The following is a 6,400-nucleotide window of genomic DNA, read 5'->3' as shown; positions in this document are numbered from 1 at the left end:
GGTGAATTAGCCCCCTACCCCCTCCTTTCAAAAATTGAAATGAATCGATCACAATATGAATTTGTTTCAAAGAAGCTATCTGCATGCAGCACATTAATATTGATATGTATTCTGGGGGGGGGGGGGGGAGGGGAGAGGCCTCATCAAGCATTTAACAAATTACCTCCACACAGGCATGTGTATATTGTGATTTGAAAGGCTCAAAGGTCAAGTCCACTCAAGAAAAATGTTGATTTGAATAAATATAGAAAAATCAAACTAGCATAACGCTGAAAATTAATCAAAATCTAATGTAAAATAAGAAATTTACGACATTTGAAAGTTTTGCTTATTTTCACAAAACAGTGATATGTACATTTCAGTGGCATGCAAATGAGACAGTCGATGATGTCCCTCACTGACTATTTCTTTTGTTTTTTATTGTTTGAATTAACAATATTTCATTTTTTACAGATTTGACAATAAAGACCAACTTGAACTGAACCATTAAACAATGCAAATGCCACATGTTCAGGGAGAAATTAATAGTTATTTCACTCGACAATGAGAAAATTAGAATATTTCATATTTCATACAATAAGATACAAAAGCAATAGTGATTGGATGACGTCATCAGTCTCCTCATTTGCATACTGTTCAGGATGTGCGTATAACTCTTTGTGATTTAAAGCGAAGCTTTAAAATGTCATAACTTTATTATTTTACATCCGATTTTGATGAAATTTTCAGTGTTATGCTTGTTAGATTTTTCTCTTTGATATTTGAATTATTTTTTGGGGGGATGGACTTGTCCTTTAATCACATTATGGTTCACACTCATGGCAAGGGAAGATTGCTACTCACTTGTTTTTGGTCTAATCCCTCATGGTGTAGTCAAAGATACTACAAGGAGAAGATCAGACAGTACGTAGAACGCGTAATGAAACGTTCGGGAAGAGCGCCCTACAGCGTTGAGTAAGTAACAATCGTTTTTTACCTTTGCATATCGCTAGATGGTTGTGTACAAAACATGAGAGAAATGGTGAAGGGGTGAAATAATAGACAATTTTTACATTTTTAAGATGATTTTTCTTCAATTTTTTCCTTTAGATTTGAGATGAAAATATTTCAGAGTTGTTTGGGCAATAAAAGGTGGAATTATTCCCATGTACCACCTTTAAGCCCTCTCCAAAGTTCCCTCTCTCATTTCCCCCATATGTTTTATACACAGCAGCATGCCGATGTGCGATGGTTTACTTACAAACGCTAGTGGGCGTTCTTCCCCATGAGCATTTATCAAGCGTTTCAAAAAATCGCTGAAGTGTCGGATCTTCCCCTTTCATCTACAGTACTTACCATTTGCTGAGAGTACATAGACCATGTGATCTTTGGACCAACTTATCTGTAGACCAATTTGATAGACCAAGTGGGTTTAGCCTTGATGGTGTTAGACAATGACCAAAATGATAGATAAAAATTTTTTTCAGTGCTTCAAGAAATCATAGTCCTACATAGATAAGTTTAAGTTATTCTTGTATTTTATTAAGAGTATATTTGAAGAGCATTCCTTTGCACCAGATCATTTGTTCGTGATATTCCTTCTTCATATGACAGAATAATGATATTGAAAGCAAAGATTTCAAGTTTTGGTTCATGTGTCAACCTTCATGTATATGGGTCTTGAGTTTATTTATTAAACAGCCTTCTTGTATTTTCAGGCTCTTTTGTGTGTACATTCTGAAATTTTGTGACATATGTAAATTTATTTATATCTCTGAATTATCGAAATAAAGAGAAGTTTTTTATTTTCTATTGCTTTTTAAATTGTAAGAAATGTGGAAGCACAACAATATTACTTTTACATGCCACTTTTAAGGAGCCTGTAAGTTAAAATAAAAATCCATGTATGCATCAATATACATGATTTTCATGTATGAAATTTCTTTTACTAATTGTCAGAATTTTCTATTGTGAGACATGAACAAATTGAAAATTCCATCGATGTTGGTGATTTTTGACATTTTTAACACACACCCACTTTATCCTTTTGTAGTTTTTTTTAATGTTTTATTTTAAATATTTCAATCTTGATATAAAGAAAATGATCAAATTAAACAATTGATTTTGAAAGACAAAGTTCATGCATCCAATTTTAATCAAACAAATACTCTTTGATCAAAATTTCTTTGAAGAAACTTAATTTGTAGGCCTATTGTGTAATCAAATGATTGGAATTCAAACAGAGCAGACTCAGCTTAAACTGGAAATTGTATTTAAATGTTTAACAATGTTTAACAAAATTTGTTCAATGTCAGAAGTTTTCCACTGGCGATAGTTTTTTTAGGCATTGCAAATCTTGTGTGTTTTTTTTTTGTTTCATTAGATTTAATAATGTCTTTCCATCTGGAATTCCGTCCATGATTATAACCTTCCATTTATACGCAGTGATTTGTATACCAAATCCGTCCAAATATTCTATTCCTTTTCACATAGTTTTTGTCTCACCTGCTTAGCAAAGTGAGACTATAGGTGCCGCTTTTCCGACGGCGGCGGCGGCGGCGTCGGCGTCAAAATCAAATCTTAACCTGAGGTTAAGTTTTGAAATGACGTCATAACTTAGAAAGTATATGGACCTAGTTAATAAAACTTGGCCATAAGGTTAATCAAGTATTACTGAACATCCTATTAGAGTTTCATGTCACATGACCAAGGTCAAAGGTCATTTAGGGTCAATGAACTTAGACCATGTTGGAGGAATCAACATCGAAATCTTAACCTGAGGTTAAGTTTTTGAAATGTCATCATAACTTAGAAAATATATGGACCTAGTTCATGAAACTTGGACATAAGGTTAATCAAGTATCACTGAACATCCTGCATGAGGTTCATGTCACATGACCAAGGTCAAAGGTCATTTAGGGTCAATGAACTTTGGCCGAATTGGGATATCTGTTGATTTCCCATCATAACTTTGAAAGTTTATGGATCTGATTCATGAAACTTGGACATAATAGTAATCAAGCATCACTGAAAATTTTGTGCAAGTTTGAGGTCTCATGATTAAGGTCAAAGGTCATTTAGGGTCAATGAACTTTGGCCGAATCAGAGGTATCTGTTGAATTACCATCATAACTTTGAAAGTTTATTGGTCTAGTTCATTAAACTTGGACATTAGAGTAATCAAGTATCACTGAACATCCTGTGCGCGTTTCAGGTCACATGACCAAGGTCAAAGGTCAATGAACTTTGGCCGAATTGGGTGTATCTGTTGAATTACCATCATAACTTTGAAAGTTTATGGATCTGATTCATGAAACTTGTACATAAGAGTAATCAAGTATCACTGAACATCCTGTTCGAGTTTCAGGTCACATGATCAAGGTCAAAGGTCATGTAAGGTCAATGAACTTTGGCCATGTTGGTTTTTTTGTTGAATAACCATCATATCTCTGTAAGTTTATTGGTCTAGTTCATAAAAAGTGGACATAAGAGTAACCATGTATCACTGAACATCTTGTGCGAGTTAGAGTAGTATTCAAATTCAGCACTGCTGCTATATTGAACCGCGTGATGCAGGTGAGACGGCTTGTTTTCTATTGGTAGGAAGTATGAGATGATATTCATACAGAAGACATTTTCCTGTATTTATTATACCATCCTTTGTTGTACTAGTGAAGAAGTTCTATGAGGAAGAAAATATATATTTATTTCTGGATGTTGTATTCACATTTGTAAACTGGTCAGTTTGTAGCAAATGTATTTTAACGTTTTTTTTGTCAAATGAAAGATATGAAAATGTATTTTTCCGTCATACGGTTTGTAAGTAGGAATATCAGAAAAATGTCTAGCAAGTTCCTTTGTATGATGCTACTTAAATTGATTTATTTTCTTTCTTTCTTGCTATGTGGATGGGTAATGCTGATACATGGTAGAATAGCTTCATGTGTAAATAGCTGATTGGTCTACAAGCTTTCTTACCATCTGGGTTCCATTTCATAAATCTTGTTCTAATATTCAATTTAAGATAACAGTTAAAAGCTACTGAAATCCTTCAATCTGATTGGTTGGTAGTAAATTTGTCTTTATGAAACGGGACCCTTATCCCAGATGGTCTAATCACATTTGGTAATGAGTTTGTTTTTAACCTCATCATCTAATTGCCATTGAAGGGGTGTTGCAAGAATATATTTGCAATCAATTGCAGATATTCTGTTTCAGTTTTACAAGTGATCAATTTTAGCTGCAGCAATCTGATATTCTGATATTACACTGCTTGTTTCAAGAAGCAGATAAGCAATCAGTCACAAATTTACAATTAATTGCAAGAGATATGATTACTTTAGAAACCGAAAATAGACTTGTGATCAATCGCAAGTTTCTTGCAATGCCCCATTGGTCTAGTTACCATTTCATTACATTTAGGCTATAGTCATGTCATCTGATCACTTGCTCGAACAATACCACATGTAATGTGTGTGGCTAGAAGAACTGCTTATGAACCAAATCTTATTTGACAAAGTAAACAAAATAATGACAGATGAAGTGGATGAACTTGGCTTAGTCTAAATGAAAATTCGAGTAGGTGGGAATTAGAACAAATGAAGTTCAGACCAAACAGCAATTAGACTGTAACAATACAAGACTAAATAGGTTTAGCCCATGTGGGGGAGAAATAGACCAACTGCTTATAGACCATGTGAGTTTATAATATCTTCATGGTATACCTTGATGAAGCCAATGTATCTATTGCATGCTTTATTCCAAGGTGATGAGTATTTATCATGTTTTAACAAATTTAGATGTTTCTTGTTGGTCTAATATATGTTATGAACCGTTCTAAAACTGAAATTATAAATGCTCTGTTTCTATAAAATATGAAATTGTAGTTATTGATGTCTTCTTTGTGGTTGTTTGAAATTCATGTTTTCTTGTGACATGCACATCACAGGGAATTTTATACGTGTTTAGAGGGTTCATATATGTAAGATACGTCAGATTACATTGTTTTAGAGGTGACAGTGTCAGAAAACCTTTAATGATTCTGTTTCCCCCAACCTTTCCCATTTGTTGATGTATTTTGGGTAGAGATATATATGAGAGAGAGACAGAGAGAGAGAATAAGAGATTGAAAAGAGGAAACATTGGGAGGAGAGGTGGGAGAGCACTAGCGTACCTATGGGGGGGGGGGGGGGGGAGCAGTCGGCCCCCTAACGAGTCACAACCAGTGCAAAAGACCTATCCCTGACCCCCCTGACGAGCATGAAACACCTTTTTGCCCTCCCTCCCCCTTACGAGCTTGACCTTTTTTTTTTTTTGCTTGTCAAATTTTTTTGGTATTCCAATGTGAAAAGCGGATTTTAGATAATGAGCAATTTGTGTATCTCAATCTCGCTTGCTGATTTCTGTGTAATGTTACAATCTTATTTTATTTCTTGCACATGCGGAATTATTGGGGGGTGAGCAAAACAATATGTTTGCCCCCCTCAATATTTTCATTGGTGGGGCGATCGCCCCCCTGTCCCCCCCCCCCCCGGATCGACGCCTCTGGAGAATGGGATATAGAAGGAGGGGAGAAGAGAGATCATTTGAGAGTGAGAAAGAAAGGGAGAGAGAGAGTTGGAGAAGGGATGGAAGGGGACAGAGCCAGAGAAGAAGATGGAGAGGGGAGCAGAAAAAACAAAACAAAATGTAGACCTGTAAATCTGAGATAGAAAAATGATAGTGCTCAATCTGGGGACGTCGTGGTCTAGTAGTTACGACTCTCGTCTCTCAATCAGAGGGACGGGGGTTCAAATCCCAACCATGGCGTGTTTTCCTTCAGCAAGGAATTTCCCCACATTGTGCTGCACTCAACCCAGGTGAGATGAATGGGTACCCAGCAGGATTAATTCCTTGAAATGCACTGAGCGCTGAAAGGCTCCTTGCATAAAAGCTGAGGACCTGAGGTAATAGCAATTCTCTTCGGTGGAATAGATTATTTCCAGAAAGATGGCGCTATATAAATGCCTATTATTATTCTTATAATGCTTTGAATCATCTAATAGAAGACTATAATACAATATTTTGTTGCAACAAAGTGCAGCAGCTGTAATACCTGGATCTAAACACCGGAAGTGCTAGCGCCACAAATACCTGTTATCCAGGACTACGTATTTCTACTCTAATATCAGTCCATGATCTTTCATCATTCACGAAACAATGGTGAATAAATTTATGGTTCAGTTATGATAGGCCTAGAGAAAGGTAGAATTTCATATTTCCATATCTTATACAGCCACAACAGGAAATCAACCGATCCCCGTAATACTTCCTTGAACAAGGTAATAGGTGTTAGATTTATTCGTAGGGCGACTATATAAATAATAATATACACCGGATGTTTATAGGTGTCTTTAAACATACGATTGTGAGGACCACACAC

The sequence above is a fragment of the Lytechinus variegatus genome, chromosome 8 (genome assembly GCF_018143015.1).
Source record: "Lytechinus variegatus isolate NC3 chromosome 8, Lvar_3.0, whole genome shotgun sequence".
In the NCBI taxonomy this organism is placed as follows: Eukaryota; Metazoa; Echinodermata; class Echinoidea; order Temnopleuroida; family Toxopneustidae; genus Lytechinus; species Lytechinus variegatus.
Note: the sequence above shows the minus strand (reverse complement) of the source record.